General features: G+C 26.7%; 1 pseudogene; it reads left to right on the top strand.

Moving 5' to 3' along the window:
• The first annotated feature begins 2,603 nt into the window (after positions 1–2,603).
• Positions 2,604–5,252, top strand: LOC114172941 (annotated as a pseudogene).
• The last annotated feature ends 15,783 nt before the right edge of the window (positions 5,253–21,035 follow it).

Here is a 21,035-nt window from a genome sequence, read left to right as displayed (position 1 = left end):
CAGGTTCGTGGATACTGAAATGCAATTTGTTTCTAAATTTAAAAAATTCAATCTCTAGGTAACAATTTTTCAATTGTTTTTTACTACTTTCTACTATTTACAATTTAAATAAGTCATTTTTTTTCATAAAAAATGCTCAAAATTTCAGAAGAAAGTTGTTGCAAATTGTCAAAGGGATTATTGATGTTATGAAATTTGAAAATTTTCTTATTTTCGTGACACTTTTTTAATTTTTTACTAATTTTAATTCTTTACAATTTAAATAATTGATATTTTATATATAAAAATTGCTAAAGATTTCGCAAGTAACGAGTTGGCCAATACTAGGATAGGATTTGTGTTCTTAAATTTGACAAATTCCATCTCCAGGTAACCCTTTTTTTAATTCTTTTTACTATTTTTAACTATTTACAATTCAAATAATTGATCTTTTATGTACAAAAAGTTCTCAAAATTTCATAACAAACAGGTTCGTGGATACTCAAATGCAATTTGTTTCTAAATTTAAAAAATTCAATCTCTAGGTAACAATTTTTCAATTGTTTTTTACTACTTTCTACTATTTACAATTTAAATAAATCATGTTTTTTTCAAAAAAATTGCTCAAAATTTCAGAAGAAACTTGTTGCAAATTGTCAAAGGGATTATCTACTATATATCTAAGAAATTCTTAGTGTAGGTAAATTACTGAAATAGACATTTTAATTTATTGACACATGGTTAATATTGAGGGTATTTTTGTCTTTTTGATGTTGTTGTGTTTTCGCGGTTCGAACGTCTTTTTTAAATGTTGATTGACGTTGTCAGACAGCAGCATCATTCTTCTCCAAAGCAATCAGCTTACTCGAGGTTAGCTTTTTTTTTTCTTCTTCAATCCTTCTTCTTTCTTCTTCTTCATATCAAGTTAGGTTTTCGTTTTGTTTTTAATTTCCAGTTTGTTGTTGTTGAATGTTGACGGTAGGGTTTTCTTCTCCCAAGCAATCAACTTCGTTGAGGTAATTTTTTTTTCTTCTTTCATTTTCCTCCTTCTTCTTCTTCTTCTTCTGTTTTTCTTCTTCTTCTTCTTCTTCAATCCTTCTTTTTCCTTCTTCCTCATACCAACTTAAGTTTTTTTTTCTATTTATTTTTGTTGAAGGTTGACAGAAGTTTTGATTGGTGTAGGTAATTTTTTTTTCTATTTCTTAATTTATTCTTTTTTCTTCAAGGATCTTTTTTCTTTCTTCTTCTTACTCTGTTATTTTTTTTTACTTTGTGAAAGATTTAATTTTTGCAAGGCAATCGGTAGGATCTTCTTCTCCAAGGCAATCAACTTCGTCGAGGTAATTTCTTTTTTTCTTCTTCCGTATTCCTTCTTCTTCAATCCTTCTTCTTTCTTTTTCCTCATACCAACTTAAGTTTTTTTTTTGTTCTGTTTGTTGTTGTTGTGTTTGTTGTTGTTGTTGTTCTGTTTTTTTTTTTACTTCGTGAAAGATTTAATTTTTGCAATGTGTTTCGTTTTGAAGAAAACACTGATGTTTTTATTTTTAGAAGGTATTTTTAACAAAATCTTGAACATGTTTTGTTGTTGTTGATGGTGTTGTTGTATTTATTTTTTTTATACTTGATACATCTATTATTGTGGGTTGAAGAAAAGGTTCAAGTTTTCGTTTTTAGAAAGTATTTTTGAACAAATAGAATGACTGAGGATGATGATGTTATTGTTGGTGGTCTTCTTTTCTTTTCTTTTTTTCGTCTATTTGTGGTTTGTTGTTGAGATTTGTTTGTTGTTCTTCATTGTGCTATTTTTTTTACTTCTTTTGTGGTCCTTCTTCTTTATAAAAGGTTATGTTTCTGTAATTTTTTTTCTGTTAAATATGTTGTAGCAGTGGGTTAGTATTTATTGAAAGCTATGTTCAGATTTCTCTGTTATTTTTTATGGTGTTATTTATTTTTCTTTTAATTCTTATGTGTTCCTTCTTCTTTTTTTCATGAAAGGTTTATTTTTTTTTTTAGGTTTTTTGTGATGAAGATGGTGTCCTCTGGATTAGTACGTTTTAATAGTTGGTTAAAGTCAGTAGCTTGAGTTTTCTTTCTCCTCCTTCATGGTCTTCTTCTACTTTTGTTTTCTACTTCTTCTTTTTTCATTGTTTTGAAGAAAAGCCTAAACCTTTTGTTTTTTCATTGTTTTGAAGAAAAACCTAAACCTTTTGTTTTCATGAAGTATATTTACTATTTTTTGTTTTTAATATCATTATTGTGTGTTTAGTTGCTTTTTCGATGTCTATGGTTGTAGATTGAATAAAGGGTAAGATTTTTTGTAATGTGTATGGTTGTGGATTGAAGAAAAAGTATGACTGAAATGAAGATGTCTATGTTTCTGTCTTGATTTTTGTACATGTTTTTCTTGATGGTGTTGTTCTCTATGCTTCATGTCTCCCAATTCTGTCTTTACCATTTTACAATTTTACAACTATATCATATCTTGGTTTGGGTTTTATGTATTTTGCTTTCAAATGTTTGATCTTTGCAGAAAACCTTTTTTTTATGTCTCTTCAAGAAAAGGCGTTTCATTTATCTGTGTGCTTATTTTTTCTTTTTCTGTAGCCGTTTGAAATGCTGGGGAGATGGTGTTTGTTGTTAAAATAGCACATAGAAGGTACATGTTACGATTTATTGTTTCATTTGATGAATGTACTTTTCTTTCTATTTATTTAATTTATTAACTTTTTAGTTGCTTCTTGGTTGTTCTTCTTTTCTTCTTTCTGTTTGATGGATTTGATATTTCAAGTACTCATTATAGGACGGGGTCATCTAATGCAACAAATGGGGTAGCTATACCATCTGAGAAAAAGGTATTGTATTGTATTCGGTGAAGAGTGAAATAGTCATTATATTTGCACAAACATTTTTCAGGAAGATGAGGGATATTGCATATGATTTATATTATCAATTCTGTCTTCGTAATGTATGACTTAAAATATCCATTATGTATCTTTATAATGTACTGCTTATTTTATTATCATTAGTACGGTGAGGGATATTGCAAATGAGTTTGAGCCCTGCTCAAAGCTCGAGGACCTAAATTTGGATGTTAGAAAGAAGTTCAAGGAGACAGAGGAAATAATTCTCGCTGACAATTTTTTTCAGAGGTACAACACTGGTCCTTACTTTTTTAGTTTTTGAAATGTAGTATGGAAACTTTTTGTAAAATTGGTAGACAAGGCTTCAATTTTTTTTTCGTGCTTGGAGAGAGCAGGAAAACTTTCTTCTACTTGCTGCCAAAATTTGTGCTAAACATTTATTTTTATTAATATTTACTTCAATAAAATATATTGGAATCAAAAAATACCACTTGAAGTAGAAAGGCCTCTTGGATATTGTTGTCTGCATTTGTGGCAAAAAGCTTACTTTTTAGATTACGTGGCTAGAACATTTCCTCATTTCAATGCATGTGTAACTCTTAAGGAAGGATTTGTTTGGGTTTGGGGTTTGGGAAGGAGATCAAATAAGAGAAGAGAGGTATAAATAAAGATCAATGGGCAATTATGCAGTATACTTGAAACTAAAAGTGTTGTGTTTTAAATGAGAATATTTCAAAACTGTGAATATTTACTATTTAATGAATATCCTACACCAATAATAAGAAATAAATAAAATGTGAAGCAGGTTAACGATGTCTATTTAAATCTTAGATAATTGCTATAGGGAGAGAGAATTTAGCATGGTAAACCATAGTGGATTTCATCCAGAAATGGGATTAAAATAAAAGGGTTGGCCATAAAATGCAACTAACTATTTTCTTTGAATAAATAAGCTGGAAATATGTGGTAGTTGAATGTGAGGCTTTTCAATTGATTTGGTCATATTTTCTCATGTTTTATGTGTATTGGATTAAAATAGTTTGAAACCACATGGTTTAATGAAACTTATAAACTAAGCTCTTATTCAGTATCTAGATTTATGCTGCTTCATATATGCAATTATACACGGTCAGAGTTTTATTTGTACTTTCTCAATTAATTATATTAAACAATTATATTTCTAGAGATATATTGAAATCTAATACACTTTTTAAATTTGGGAGGTTATAAGCATGTTGTGGTTAAACCAACTGCAGGTAGTGCTGATGATGTATTGGAAGATAATCCCGTGGTGAGATTGAAGGTTTTTGTATATGAACTTCCAAGTAAGTATAATAAGAAAATTCTGCAAAAAGATCCAAGATGCCTCAACCATATGTTTGCAACTAAAATCTTTAATCACCGGTTTCTCTTATCTGGCCCTGTTGAAACTTTAATCTAGAAGAGGTTTTATACCCCTGTATACAATGACCACAAATGATAAGAAGTGCCATAAAGCTTATTTCTTCCAACTGACCTTATTGAAGGCTCACATAGGGGGCACATCACTTCTTTGTGGTTCCTCAAAATTTTGGGGCATGTTTTCATTACGAGGTACAAATTTTGTGCATTATTTTCAACATTCATTATTTATACCACTTTTATTATATATTTATATTAATTTGTATATGGAAGAGAAGGCAATTGAAAGAGGGGATTCTTTAACTGCTAAAGCGTGCTACATTGGTTCAAACCTTTGGACAGAGGAATCACATATGCCCGAAAGAGGGCTCAAATACCATTTCTCCATACTTTTCACCAAGAAAATCCACACCCACCTAATTCCTAATAAGACTCCTAGGTCATTTTTGTGTATTTTCGATGACTTTTATGATGTTGGCAATGACTCTGAAGGTGGTTATTATGCAAGGTAGGCCTTATTACAAGTTTAAACAAGAATGTCCGAGTGTGTAGCCTTTTATTTCTTCTATATCATAGCTGCATAAGAAATCTGATTTACATTTTCTTATAAAAGATGCAATGACTAGGGACTTTGATTCATATAACTATTGTAATTTGGACTAACTATAAACGGGCCATGTTGTGTAATCTTGCAGAGGTGCAAGAGTAGCAGTGTAGGAGAACTTTTAAGGACAGTCCTCTATTTGATGTCTCCACTAAGCATCCAACCACGTACTTTAAGGACATGCAGTAGCTGTGTTTTGCGTATACCCACTTGGATGGACCCGTTGGAGCCTAAGATTGGTAGAGGCTATGATATTTAGTTGCATACCTGTTATTATTGTAGATGACATTGTTTTGCAATTTGCTGATGCAATCCCATGAGAAAAGATAGAAGTATTTGTTGCTGAGGAGGAGGTTCCAAAGTTGAATACCATACTCACATCTATCTTACTAGAAGCCATATTTTAGATATGAGTATTTGTTGCTGTTACCGTTTTCTTTTTTATTTTAGATAATAGTTTATTTTTATTTCAATATTAATAATATATATATATATATAATAATTTATTATTTTATATTTATTTTGATGTCACTATTTAATATTTAAATGACCACAATTAAAATTAGTTATTGAGATTTTATCCGCATAAGAATATTTAATTCAACTGCATGTTATCCTTATTATGTGAAGTTGAATTTTCCATTAAGTGTTAGGAAAAGTCTTCTACAGTTACAGATAAACATTGGTAGAAAAACTTATTTTGAAGATTATTATATTTAATAAATTTAATAAATTATTATATTTAAAGGGTAAAATTAGTATTTTTAAAGGTGGACACAAAAAGGAGAATCCCCTTTATATATTGTTATAGATTATTAGTCTTAGCACTATTTGTATTAGAATATTATTTCAATTAATCATAGTAATAGTATTATTATTAATATTTGTAGTTTTAGTAAAGTTAATATTATTAATATTTTTATTATTATTGTTATTGATATTATTATTATTATTATAATTATTATTATTATTATTACTATTATTATTATTATTATTATTATTATTATTAAACAAATGCTTCTTCAATGTTTTAAATTGTTTATAGGTTTATATCTATAAATATGCTTCTTTTGAAAAATTTAAACATCAATTTTATGTTGTATTGTATAATATGCCTACATTTTAATTTAACAACAATCCATATAATACCTTTCATTTTAATATAATTTATAATTTAGAAATTTAATTATAAATTTTAATTTTATTTAATATATTATATAAAAAGTACTCATAATTAATTACTTATCTTTTTCTCATATCATTAAAATTTATATATAAAAATTACTCATAATTATTTATTTGAATATAAGAATATTACATTAATTTTAATATAAATTAAGATAAAAAATAAAAAAATTCAAATACAATAAAAGTGTTCCAACTATGTCAGTTCAAGAGGTGTTGATTGAAATAAAGTATCTATATCTGAAAAATTTTGTCAGGATTATCCCACTACGTGTTCTTTTATTTCCAAAATTTATAGTTGGGTGAATAATTAATCATTAAATAAGAATAATATTTAAATAATTAAACCAATAACAATAATAATTATTCAAATCACTAATTTATATATATTAACAATAAAATCTGTTTTAAATATTAAAAATATAAAAAAAAAACATGATTAAGTTATTTCAAATATATTTTAAATAACTTTGAAATCTAACAAGAAAATCCAAAACAAAAAAAATTAACACCTATTTTTTACTCTTTAATCTTGACTAAAACTCTAAACTTACACTAGTGCAAAATTCCCATTTTACCTCGCCTTATATGCCTCGGTTGGCCAGGAACCGAAGCATATAATGGCGCGGTGGCATTTTTGCAATTAGAGCCAAGTTTTAGGCCTCGGTTCTCCAAACCCCCGAAGCCAAAGAGGGGTATAGGCCCCGGTTCGCTCAAAACCGGTGCCAAAGAGGGGTATAGGCCTCGGTCCAGTAGGACCCAAAGCCAAAAAGTGGCTGGAAGTCAGGGGTATAGGCCTCGGTCCAAGGAGACCCGGTGCCAAAAAGGGGTCAATGGCTTCGGTTCCTCTAACAACCGAAGCCATAGGGTTTATTTAGGGTTTGAAATTCGCGAACCCTTCTTCCTCCCCGCGCCAGCGCCTCTGCAATTCCACTCTCTCTCCGCTGCACCCACTGCCACCACACCACGCTCATGGAGCGCGGCGGTGAGTCGTTCGGCCTCACTAGGAGCTACCGCAACGGCGAGTCGACGGAGAACATGCCGTTCGAGTCGGAGGAAGAGGACGAGGAGGAAGACGAAGCGAGAAACGGGGGAGAAGAGGAGCAGATTCCGGTGGCGCTGCCGGTCACGGACTTCGACATCGTCATCGACGCGCTGCCGGCGGGGACGATCAATGACCTCCACGAGATCGCGAAACGAATGGTGGCTGGCGGGTTTGGTAAGGAGTGTTCGCATGTGTATAGCAGTTGCCGGAGGGAGTTCCTGGAGGAGAGTATCTCGAGATTAGGGTTACAGAAGCTCAGCATCGAGGACGTTCACAAGATGGTGTGGCAGGACCTTGAAGATGAAATTGAGAAGTGGTTAGGAGCGCCAGCTCATGGCCGCGACGGCAACGGTTGGGTCTAGTGGGTCCACTTCCGCCACCAAGAAACCTAGGCTCGTGCCTTCCCAGTTTCAGTGAGTTCAAACATTCACTTTTAGTTTCAGTAATTCGTTCTACTTCTTAAATTTCAGGGCTTTTGTATCAAGTTTTTCATTAAATTCGTTCAATTATTGCCAGTCTTTTGTACTGAAGGCATTCCTTTCAAGTCCCTTTGCACATGAGCACTGTCTTGCCTTGTTATTGGATTATGCTGCAAATTCCTTTCAACATAGGAGGCTCTTCAGGTGGCAAAGGAATTGGGCTTCCAAAACCAGTAAAATCTTTTGGTGGAGAACGATGAAAAGCCTTCTCATTGAAACCCCATTGACGCATCAAGGCTTCTGTTTCCAAGTCTTCTAGTATCTGAGCCCTCTGCTTGCTTCTCACATCTCGAGATATTATGGCTTGATTTTAATGTTATTCTGTAATGCTTCTGCTATGCTGCTGCTGCATGATGTGTTTTACTTTAATCAGAAACATCTACAGACCTTAAAATTTTCTTGCAATGATGGTGATCAGACATTGTTGTTGCTGGAAAGTATTATTCTTGCCACTCCTTTTGTTAACCAAAGAATATATGTTAGGGCATGAATTGTCTTTGCCAATATCTACCATTATTGAGAAGCTATATATGTTTGTCAATTTTTTTGTTTGTGTGCAGAATCTTGTTAGCCGCTATTTCTGACCATTGATATGTATATTTACATATATATATATATATGGCCTCGGTTCTAACCATAACCGAGGCCAAAAAGCATGCGAAAATTTGAATTAAAAAAAATATTTATGTATATATGGCACCGGTTTCAAAACAACCGAGGCATAAAACTGGGTCTATGGCTTCGGGTGATAACCGAGGCCAAAAGGTGTACCTTTTGGCCTCGCCCCAATATGCCTCGGTTCCAGACCCGAGGCAAAATGTGGAAAATAACCGGGGCAGAAAGCCCTTACTGCACTGGTGTTATTATTACAAACAATGTTTTGTAATTAAACTTCTAAAAAACATCATACTGACATTTCTTAATCTAAACAAAATAACAATCTATGTCATCACAAATTGATTATTCCAAATTACTCAAAAACACATAACATATAACACATAATACATAACAATAATTAATTATACATAAATATATAATTATATCATTGTTAGATGAATTTATCGTTTGAATATATCTAAATTGACAATTATAACATCTATAACTTTTAAATTAAATTATTGATTTATTGATAATAATATTAAAATCTGTTTTCTAAACAAAAATTTTAAAAACCAAAAACACGACCCGTGCGTACGCTCGGGTCTCATGCTAGTTGGTATTATGAAATTTGAAAATTTTCTTCTTTTTGTGAAACTTTTTTAATTTTTTACTAATTTTAACTCTTTACAATTTAAATAATTGATATTTTATATATAAAAATTGCTAAAAATTTCGCAAGTAACGAGTTGGCCAATACTAGGATAGGATTTGTGTTCTTAAATTTGACAAATTCCATCTCCGGGTAACAATTTTTTAATTCTTTTTACTATTTTTAACTATTTACAATTCCAATAGTTGAACTTATATGTAAAAAAAGATCTCAAAATTTCATAACAAATAGGTTGGCAGATACTCAAATGGGATTAGTTTCTGAAATTTATAAAATTCAATCTCTAGGTAACAAATTTTCAATGGTTTTTTACTACTTTCTACTATTTACAATTTAAATAATTCATGTTTTGTACATAAAAATTGCTCAAAATTTCATGAGAAACTTGTTGCAAATAGTCAAAGAGGATTCTTGGTGTTATGATATTTGAAAATTTTCTTCTTTTTCTCACACTTCTTTAATTTTTTACTAATTTTTACTATATACAAATTAAATAATTGATATTTTATATATAAAAATTGCAAAAAATTTCACAAGTAACGAGTTGGCCAATACTATGATAGGATTTGTGTTCTTAAATTTGACCAAATTCCATCTCCTGGTAACCCTTTTTTAATTCTTTTTACTATTTTTAACTATTTACAATTCAAATAATTGATGTTTTATGTACAAAAAGTCTCAAAATTTCATAACAAACAGGTTCGTGGATACTCAAATGCAATTTGTTTCTAAATTTAAAAAATTCAATCTCTAGGTAAAGATTTTTCAATTGTTTTTTACTACTTTCTACTATTTACAATTTAAATAATTCATGTTTTCTTAATAAATATTGCTCAAAATTTCAGAAGAAACTTGTTGCAAATTGTTAAAGGGATTATTGGTGTTATGAAATTTGAAAATTTTCTTCATTTTGTGACACTTTTTTAATTTTTTACTAATTTTAACTCTTTACAATTTAAATAATTGATATTTTATATATAAAAATTGCTAAAAATTTCGCAAGAAACGAGTTGGCCAATACTAGGATAGGATTTGTGTTCTTAAATTTGACAAATTCCATCTCCTGGTAACCCTTTTTTAATTCTTTTTACTATTTTTAACTATTTACAATTCAAATAATTGATCTTTTATGTACAAAAAGTTCTCAAAATTTCATAACAAACAGGTTCGTGGATACTCAAATGCAATTTGTTTCTAAATTTAAAAAATTCAATCTGTAGGTAACAAATTTTCAATTATTTTTTACTACTTTCTACTATTTAAAATTTAAATAAATCATGTTTTTTTCATAAAAATTGCTGAAAATTTCAGAAGAAACTTGTTGCAAATTGTCAAAGGGATTATTGGTGTTATGAAATTTGAAAATTTTCTTCTTTTGTGACACTTTTGTAATTTTTTACTAATTTTTACTCTTTACAATTTAAATAATTGATATTTTATATGTAAAAATTGCTAACAATTTCACAAGTAACGTGTTGGCCAATACTAGGATAGGATTTGTGTTCTTAAATTTGACAAATTCCATCTCCTGGTAACCCTTTTTTAATTCTTTTTACTATTTTTAACTATTTACAATTCAAGTAATTAAAATTTTATGTACAAAAATATCTCAAAATTTCATAACAAACAGGTTCTCGGATACTCAAATTCAATTTGATTCTCACTTAAAGAAATTCAATGTCTAGGTAACAATTTTTCAACTGTTTTTTACTACTTTCTACTATTTAAAATTTAAATAAATCATGTTTTTTTTTATAAAAATTGCTCAAAATTTCAGAAGAAACTTATTGCACATTTTGAAAGGGATTATTGGTTTTATGAAATTTGAAAATTTTCTTCTTTTTGTGACACTTCTTTACTTTTTTACTAATTTTTACTCTTTACAATTTAAATAATTGATATTCTTTATACAAAACTTGCAAAAAATTTAACAAGAAACAAGTTGGCCAATACCAGGATAGGATTTGTGTTCTTAAATTTGACAAGTTCTATCTCCTGTAACACTTTTTTAATTCTCTTTACTATTTTTAACTATATACAATTCAAATAATTGAGATTTTATGTACAAAAAGAACTCAAAATTTCATAAGAAACATGTTGGCGGATACTCAAATGGGATTAGTTTCTGAAATTTAACAAATTCAATCTCTAGGTAACAAATTTTGAATTGTTTTTTTATACTTTCTACTATTTCCAACTTAAATAATTCAGGTTTTCTACATACAAATTGCTCAAAATTTCATGAGAAACTTGTTCCAAATACTTAAAGGGGATTAATGGTGTTACCAAAATTTGAAAATTTTCTTGCTTTTGTGACAGTTACTTAATTTTTTTAGTAATTTTTACTATTTGAGATCTAAATAATCGAAATTTTAAATATAAAAATAGGAAAAAAATTCACAAGAAAGAAGTTGGCCAATACTAGTATAGGATTTGTGTTCTTAAATTTGACAAATTTCACCTCCTGCTAAAACTTTTTTAATTTTTTACTATTTTTAACTATTTACAATTCAAATAATTCAACTTTTATGTACAAAAAGATCTCAAAATTTCATAACAAACAGTTTGGCGGATACTCAAATGGGATTAGTTTCTGAAATTTCAAAAATTGAATCTCTAGGTAATAATTTTTCAATTGTTTTTTACTACTTTCTACTATTTACAATTTAAATAATTCATGTTTTCTACATAAAAATTCCTCAAAATTTTATAAGAAAGTCGTTGCAAATTGTCAAAGGGATTACTGTTGTTATGAAATTTGAAAATTTTGTTCTCTTTATGACACTTCTTTACTTTTTTACTAATTTTTACTCTTTACAATTTAAATAATTGATATTTTTTATACAAAACTTGCAAAAAATTTAACAAGAAACAAGTTGGCCAATACCAGGATAGGATTTGTGTTCTTAAATTTGACAAGTTCTATCTCCTGTAACACTTTTTTAATTCTCTTTACTGTTTTTAACTATATACAATTCAAATAATTCAGATTTTATGTACAAAAAGAACTCAAAATTTCATAATAAACATGTTGGCGGATACTCAAATGGGATTAGTTTCTGAAATTTAACAAATTCAATCTCTAGGTAACAAATTTTCAATTGTTTTTTTATACTTTCTACTATTTACAACTTAAATAATTCAGGTTTTCTACATACAAATTTCTCAAAATTTCATGAGAAACTTGTTATACTTAAAGGGGATTAATGGTGTTACGAAATTTGAAAATTTTCTTGCTTTTGTGACAGTTACTTAATTTTTTTAGTAATTTTTACCATTTGAGATCTAAATAATCGAAATTTTAAATATAAAAATAGGAAAAAAATTCACAAGAAAGAAGTTGGCCAATAGTAGTATAGGATTTGTTTTCTTAAATTTGACAAATTTCACCTCCTGCTAAAACTTTTTTAACTTTTTACTATTTTTAACTATTTACAATTCAAATAATTCAACTTTTATGTACAAAAAGATCTCAAAATTTCATAACAAACAGTTTGGCGGACACTCAAATGGGATTAGTTTCTGAAATTTCAAAACTTCAATCTCTAGGTAATAATTTTTCAATTGTTTTTTACTACTTTCTACTATTTACAATTTAAATAATTCATGTTTTCTACATAAAAATTCCTCAAAATTTTATAAGAAAGTCGTTGCAAATTGTCAAAGGGATTACTGTTGTTATGAAATTTTAAAATTTTGTTCTTTTTATTTTACTACTTTACTTTTTTACTAATTTTTACTATTTACAATTTAAATAATTGATATTTTTTATACAAAACTTGCAAAAAATTTAACAGGAAACAAGTTGGCCAATACCAGGATAGGATTTGTGTTCTTAAGTTTGACAAGTTCTATCTCCTGTAACACTTTTGTAATTCTCTTTACTGTTTTTAACTATATACAATTCAAATAATTCAGATTTTATGTACAAAAAGAACTCAAAATTTCATAATAAACATGTTGGCGGATACTCAAATGGGATTAGTTTCTGAAATTTAACAAATTCAATCTCTAGGTAACAAATTTTGAATTGTTTTTTTATACTTTCTACTATTTCCAACTTAAATAATTCAGGTTTTCTACATACAAATTGCTCAAAATTTCATGAGAAACTTGTTCCAAATACTTAAAGGGGATTAATGGTGTTACGAAATTTGAAAATTTTCTTGCTTTTGTGACAGTTACTTAATTTTTTTAGTAATTTTTACTATTTGAGATCTAAATAATCGAAATTTTAAATATAAAAATAGGAAAAAAATTCACAAGAAAGAAGTTGGCCAATAGTAGTATAGGATTTGTTTTCTTAAATTTGACAAATTTCACCTCCTGCTAAAACTTTTTTAATTTTTTACTATTTTTAACTATTTACAATTCAAATAATTTAACTTTTATGTACAAAAAGATCTCAAAATTTCATAACAAACAGTTTGGCGGATACTCAAATGGGATTAGTTTCTGAAATTTCAAAACTTCAATCTCTAGGTAATAATTTTTCAATTGTTTTTTACTACTTTCTACTATTTACAATTTAAATAATTCATGTTTTCTACATAAAAATTCCTCAAAATTTTATATGAAAGTCGTTGCAAATTGTCAAAGGGATTACTGTTGTTATGAAATTTGAAAATTTTGTTCTTTTTATTTTACTACTTTACTTTTTTACTAATTTTTACTATTTACAATTTAAATAATTGATATTTTTAATACAAAACTTGCAAAAAATTTAACAAGAAACAAGTTGGCCAATACCAGGATAGGATTTGTGTTCTTAAGTTTGACAAGTTCTATCTCCTGAAACACTTTTTTAATTCTCTTTACTGTTTTTAACTATATACAATTCAAATAATTGAGATTTTATGTACAAAAAGAACTCAAAATTTCATAATAAACATGTTGGCGGATACTCAAATGGGATTAGTTTCTGAAATTTAACAAATTCAATCTCTAGGTAACAAATTTTCAATTCTTTTTTTATACTTTCTACTATTTCCAACTTAAATAATTCAGGTTTTCTACATACAAATTGCTCAAAATTTCATGAGAAACTTGTTCCAAATACTTAAAGGGGATTAATGGTGTTACGAAATTTGAAAATTTTCTTGCTTTTGTGACAGTTACTTAACTTTTTTAGTAATTTTTACTATTTGAGATCTAAATAATCGAAATTTTAAATATAAAAATAGGAAAAAAATTCACAAGAAAGAAGTTGGCCAATACTAGTATAGGATTTGTGTTCTTAAATTTGACAAATTTCACCTCCTGCTAAAACTTTTTTAACTTTTTACTATTTTTAACTATTTACAATTCAAATAATTCAACTTTTATGTACAAAAAGATCTCAAAATTTCATAACAAACAGTTTGGTGGATACTCAAATGGGATTAGTTTCTGAAATTTCAAAAATTCAATCTCTAGGTAATAATTTTTCAATTGTTTTTTACTACTTTCTACTATTTACAATTTAAATAATTCAAGTTTTTTACATAAAAATTCCTCAAAATTTCATTAGAAACTCGTTGCAAATTGTCAAAGGGATTACTGTTGTTATGAAATTTGAAAATTTTGTTCTTTTTATGAGACTTCTTTACTCTTTTACTAATTTTTACTCTTTACAATTTAAATAATTGATATTTTTTTTACAAAACTTGCAAAAAATTTAACAAGAAACAAGTTGGCCAATACCAGGATAGGATTTGTGTTCTTAAATTTGACAAGTTCTATCTCCTGTAACACTTTTTTAATTCTTTTTACTATTTTTAACCATATACAATTCAAATAATTGAGATTTTATGTACAAAAAGAACTCAAAATTTCATAATAAACATGTTGGCGGATACTCAAATGGGATTAGTTTCTGAAATTTAACAAATTCAATCTCTAGGTAACAAATTTTCAATTGTTGCTTTATACTTTCTACTATTTACAACTTAAATAATTCAGGTTTTCTACATACAAATTGCTCAAAATTTCATGAGAAATTTGTTCCAAATACTTAAAGGGGATTAATGGTGTTACTAAATTTGAAAATTTTCTTGCTTTTGTGACAGTTACTTAATTTTTTTAGTAATTTTTACTATTTGAGATCTAAATAATCGAAATTTTAAATATAAAAATAGGAAAAAAATTCACAAGAAAGAAGTTGGCCAATAGTAGTATAGGATTTGTTTTCTTAAATTTGACAAATTTCACCTCCTGCTAAAACTTTTTTAACTTTTTACTATTTTTAACTATTTACAATTCAAATAATTCAACTTTTATGTACAAAAAATCTCAAAATTTCTTAACAAACAGTTTGGCGGATACTCAAATGGGATTAGTTTCTGAAATTTCAAAACTTCAATCTCTAGGTAATAATTTTTCAATTGTTTTTTACTATTTTCTACTATTTACAATTTAAATAATTCATGTTTTCTACATAAAAATTCCTCAAAATTTCATAAGAAACTCGTTGCAAATTGTCAAAGGGATTATTTGTGTTATGACATTTGAAAATTTTGTTCTTTTTATGACACTTCTTTACTTTTTTACTAATTTTTACTCTTTACAATTTAAATAATTGATATTTTTTATACAAAACTTGCAAAAAATTTAACAAGAAACAAGTTGGCCAATACCAGGATAGGATTTGTGTTCTTAAATTTGACAAGTTCTATCTCGTGTAACACTATTTTAATTCTTTTTAGTATTTTTAACTATATACAATTCAAATAATTGAGATTTTATGTACAAAAAGAACACAAAATTTCATAATAAACATGTTGGCGAATACTCAAATGGGATTAGTTTCTGAAATTTAACAAATTCAATCTCTAGGTAACAAATTTTCAATTATTTTTTTATACTTTCTACTATTTACAACTTAAATAATTCAGGTTCTCTATGTACAAATTGCTCAAAATTTCATGAGAAACTTGTTCCAAATACTTAAAGGGGATTAATGGTATTACTAAATCTGAAAATTTTCTTGCTTTTGTGACAGTTACTTAATTTTTTTAGTAATTTTTTACATTTGAGATCTAAATAATCGAAATTTTTAATATAAAAATAGGAAAAAAATTCACAAGAAAGAAGTTGGCCAATAGTAGTATAGGATTTGTTTTCTTAAATTTGACAAATTTCACCTCCTGCTAAAACTTTTTTAACTTTTTACTATTTTTAACTATTTACAATTCAAATAATTCAACTTTTATGTACAAAAAGATCTCAAAATTTCATAACAAACAGTTTGGCGGATACTCAAATGGGATTAGTTTCTGAAATTTCAAAACTTCAGTCTCTAGGTAATAATTTTTCAATTGTTTTTTACTATTTTCTACTATTTACAATTTAAATAATTCATGTTTTCTACATATAAATTCCTCAAAATTTTATAAGAAAGTCGTTGCAAATTGTCAAAGGGATTACTGTTGTTATGAAATTTGAAAATTTTGTTCTTTTTATTTTACTACTTTACTTTTTTACTAATTTTTACTATTTATAATTTAAATAATTGATATTTTTTATACAAAACTTGCAAAAAATTTAACAAGAAACAAGTTGGCCAATACCAGGATATGATTTGTGTTCTTAAATTTTACAAGTTCTATCTCCTGCAACACTTTTTTAATTCTTTTTACTATTTTTAACTATATACAATTCAAATAATTGAGATTTTATGTACAAAAAGAACTCAAAATTTCAAAATAAACAAGTTGGCGGATACTCAAATAGGATTAGTTTCTGAAATTTCACAAATTCAATCTCTAGGTAACAAATTTTCATTTGTTTTTTTATACTTTCTACTGTTTACAATTTAAATAATTCACTTTTTCTACATACAAATTGCTCAAAATTTCATGAGAAACTTGTTCCAAATACTTAAAGGGGATTAATGGTGTTACAAAATTTGAAAATTTTCTTTCTTTTGTGACAGTTACTTAATTTTTTTAGTAATTTTTACTATTTGAGATCTAAATAATCGAAATTTGAAATATAAAAATAGGAAAAAAATTCACAAGAAAGAAGTTAGCCAATACTAGTATAGGATTTGTGTTCTTAAATTTGACTAATTTCACCTCCTGCTAAAACTTTTTTAATTTTTTACTATTTTTAGCTATTTACAATTCAAATAATTCAACTTTTATGTACAAAAAGATCTCAAAATTTCATAACAAACAGTTTGGCGGATACTCAAATGGGATTAGTTTCTAAAATTTCAAAAATTAAATCTCTAGGTAATAATTTTTCAATTGTTTTTTACTACTTTCTACTATTTACAATTTAAATAATTCATGTTTTCTACATAAAAATTCCTCAAAATTTCATAAGAAACTCGTTGCAAATTGTCAAAGGGATTATTGGGGTTATGACATTTGAAAATTTTGTTCTTTTTATGACACTTCTCTACTTTTTTACTAATTTTTACTCTTTACAATTTAAATAATTGATATTTTTTATACAAAACTTGCAAAAAATTTAACAAGAAACAAGTTGGCCAATACCAGGATAGGATTTGTGTTCTTAAATTTGACAAGTTCTATCTCCTATAAAACTTTTTTAATTCTTTTTACTATTTTTAACTATATACAATTCAAATAATTGAGATTTTATGTACAAAAAGAACACAAAATTTCATAATAAACATGTTGGCGAATACTCAAATGGGATTAGTTTCTGAAATTTAACAAATTCAATCTCTAGGTAACAAATTTTCAATTATTTTTTTATACTTTCTACTATTTACAACTTAAATAATTCAGGTTCTCTATGTACAAATTGCTCAAAATTTCATGAGAAACTTGTTCCAAATACTTAAAGGGGATTAATGGTGTTACTAAATCTGAAAATTTTCTTGCTTTTGTGACAGTTACTTAATTTTTTTAGTAATTTTTACCATTTGAGATCTAAATAATCGAAATTTTTAATATAAAAATAGGAAAAAAATTCACAAGAAAGAAGTTGGCCAATAGTAGTATAGGATTTGTTTTCTTAAATTTGACAAATTTCACCTCCTGCTAAAACTTTTTTAACTTTTTACTATTTTTAACTATTTACAATTCAAATAATTCAAGTTTTATGTACAAAAAGATCTCAAAATTTCATAACAAACAGTTTGGCGGATACTCAAATGGGATTAGTTTCTGAAATTTCAAAACTTCAATCTCTAGGTAATAATTTTTCAATTGTTTTTTACTACTTTCTACTATTTACAATTTAAATAATTCATGTTTTCTACATATAAATTCCTCAAAATTTTATAAGAAAGTCGTTGCAAATTGTCAAAGGGATTACTGTTGTTATGAAATTTGAAAATTTTGTTCTTTTTATTTTACTACTTTACTTTTTTACTAATTTTTACTATTTACAATTTAAATAATTGATATTTTTTATACAAAACTTGCAAAAAATTTAACAAGAAACAAGTTGGCCAATACCAGGATATTGTTTGTGTTCTTAAATTTTACAAGTTCTATCTCCTGTAACACTTTTTTAATTCTTTTTACTATTTTTAACTATATACAATTTAAATAATTGAGATTTTATGTACAAAAAGAACTCAAAATTTCAAAATAAACAAGTTGGCGGATACTCAAATAGGATTAGTTTCTGAAATTTCACAAATTCAATCTCTAGGTAACAAATTTTCATTTGTTTTTTTATACTTTCTACTGTTTACAATTTAAATAATTCACTTTTTCTACATACAAATTGCTCAAAATTTCATGAGAAACTTGTTCCAAATACTTAAAGGGGATTAATGGTGTTACAAAATTTGAAAATTTTCTTTCTTTTGTGACAGTTACTTAATTTTTTTAGGAATTTTTACTATTTGAGATCTAAATAATCGAAATTTGAAATATAAAAATAGGAAAAAAATTCACAAGAAAGAAGTTAGCCAATACTAGTATAGGATTTGTGTTCTTAAATTTGACTAATTTCACCTCCTGCTAAAACTTTTTTAATTTTTTACTATTTTTAACTATTTACAATTCAAATAATTCAACTTTTATGTACAAAAAGATCTCAAAATTTCATAACAAACAGTTTGGCGGATACTCAAATGGGATTAGTTTCTAAAATTTCAAAAATTAAATCTCTAGGTAATAATTTTTCAATTGTTTTTTACTACTTTCTACTATTTACAATTTAAATAATTCATGTTTTCTACATAAAAATTCCTCAAAATTTCATAAGAAACTCGTTGCAAATTGTCAAAGGGATTATTGGGGTTATGACATTTGAAAATTTTGTTCTTTTTATGACACTTCTCTACTTTTTTACTAATTTTTACTCTTTACAATTTAAATAATTGATATTTTTTATACAAAACTTGCAAAAAATTTAACAAGAAACAAGTTGGCCAATAACAGGATAGGATTTGTGTTCTTAAATTTGACAAGTTCTATCTCCTATAAAACTTTTTTAATTCTTTTTACTATTTTTAACTATATACAATTCAAATAATTGAGATTTTATGTACAAAAAGAACACAAAATTTCATAATAAACATGTTGGCGAATACTCAAATGGGATTAGTTTCTGAAATTTAACAAATTCAATCTCTAGGTAACAAATTTTCAATTGTTTTTTTATACTTTCTACTATTTACAACTTAAATAATTCAGGTTCTCTATGTACAAATTGCTCAAAATTTCATGAGAAACTTGTTCCAAATACTTAAAGGGGATTAATGGTGTTACTAAATCTGAAAATTTTCTTGCTTTTGTGACAGTTACTTAATTTTTTTAGTAATTTTTACTATTTGAGATCTAAATAATCGAAATTTTAAATATAAAAATAGGAAAAAAATTCACAAGAAAGAAGTTGGCCAATAGTAGTATAGGATTTGTGTTCTTAAATTTGACAAATTTCACCTCCTCCTAAAACTTTTTTAATTTTTTACTATTTTTAACTATTTACAATTCAAATAATTCAACTTTTATGTACAAAAAGATCTCAAAATTTCATAACAAACAGTTTGGCGGATACTCAAATGGGATTAGTTTCTAAAATTTCAAAAATTAAATCTCTAGGTAATAATTTTTCAATTGTTTTTTACTACTTTCTACTATTTACAATTTAAATAATTCATGTTTTCTACATAAAAATTCCTCAAAATTTCATAAGAAACTCGTTGCAAATTGTCAAAGGGATTATTGGGGTTATGACATTTGAAAATTTTGTTCTTTTTATGACACTTCTCTACTTTTTTACTAATTTTTACTCTTTACAATTTAAATAATTGATATTTTTTATACAAAACCTTGCAAAAAATTTAACAAGAAACAAGTTGGCCAATAACAGGATAGGATTTGTGTTCTTAAATTTGACAAGTTCTATCTCCTATAAAACTTTTTTAATTCTTTTTACTATTTTTGACTATATACAATTCAAATAATTGAGATTTTATGTACCAAAAAGAACTCAAAATTTCATAATAAACATGTTGGCGGATACTCAAATGGGATTAGTTTCTGAAATTTAACAAATTCAATCTCTAGGTAACAAATTTTCAATTGTTTTTTTATACTTTCTACTATTTACAACTTAAATAATTCAGGTTTTCTACATACAAATTGCTCAAAATTTCATGAGAAACTTGTTCCAAATACTTAAAGGGGATTAATGGTGTTACTAAATTTGAAAATTTTCTTGCTTTTGTGACAGTTACTTAATTTTTTTAGTAATTTTTACTATTTGAGATCTAAATAATCGAAATTTTAAATATAAAAATAGGAAAAAATTCACAAGAAAGAAGTTGGCCAATAGTAATATAGGATTTGTGTTCTTAAATTTGACAAATTTCACCTCCTGCTAAAACTTTTTTAATTTTTTACTATTTTTAACTATTTACAATTCAAATAATTCAACTTTTATGTACAAAAAGATCTCAAAATTTCATAACAAACAGTTTGGCGGATACTCAAATGGGATTAGTTTCTAAAATTTCAAAAATTCAATCTCTAGGTAATAATTTTTCAATTGTTTTTTACTACTTTCTACTATTTACAATTTAAATAATTCATGTTTTCTACATAAAAATTCCTCCAAATTTCATAAGAAACTCGTTGCAAATTGTTAAAGGGATTATTGGTGTTATGACATTTGAAAATTTTGTTCTTTTTATGAAACTTCTTTACTTTTATACTAATTTTTACTCTTTACAATTTAAATTATTGAAACTTTTTATACAAAACTTGCAAAAAATTTAACAAGAAACAAGTTGGCCAAT

The sequence above is a fragment of the Vigna unguiculata genome, unplaced genomic scaffold (assembly GCF_004118075.2).
Source record: "Vigna unguiculata cultivar IT97K-499-35 unplaced genomic scaffold, ASM411807v1 contig_720, whole genome shotgun sequence".
Lineage (NCBI taxonomy): Eukaryota > Viridiplantae > Streptophyta > Magnoliopsida > Fabales > Fabaceae > Vigna > Vigna unguiculata.
The sequence above is the reverse complement of the archived record's forward strand: the minus strand, read 5'-3'. Positions and strand labels throughout refer to the sequence as shown.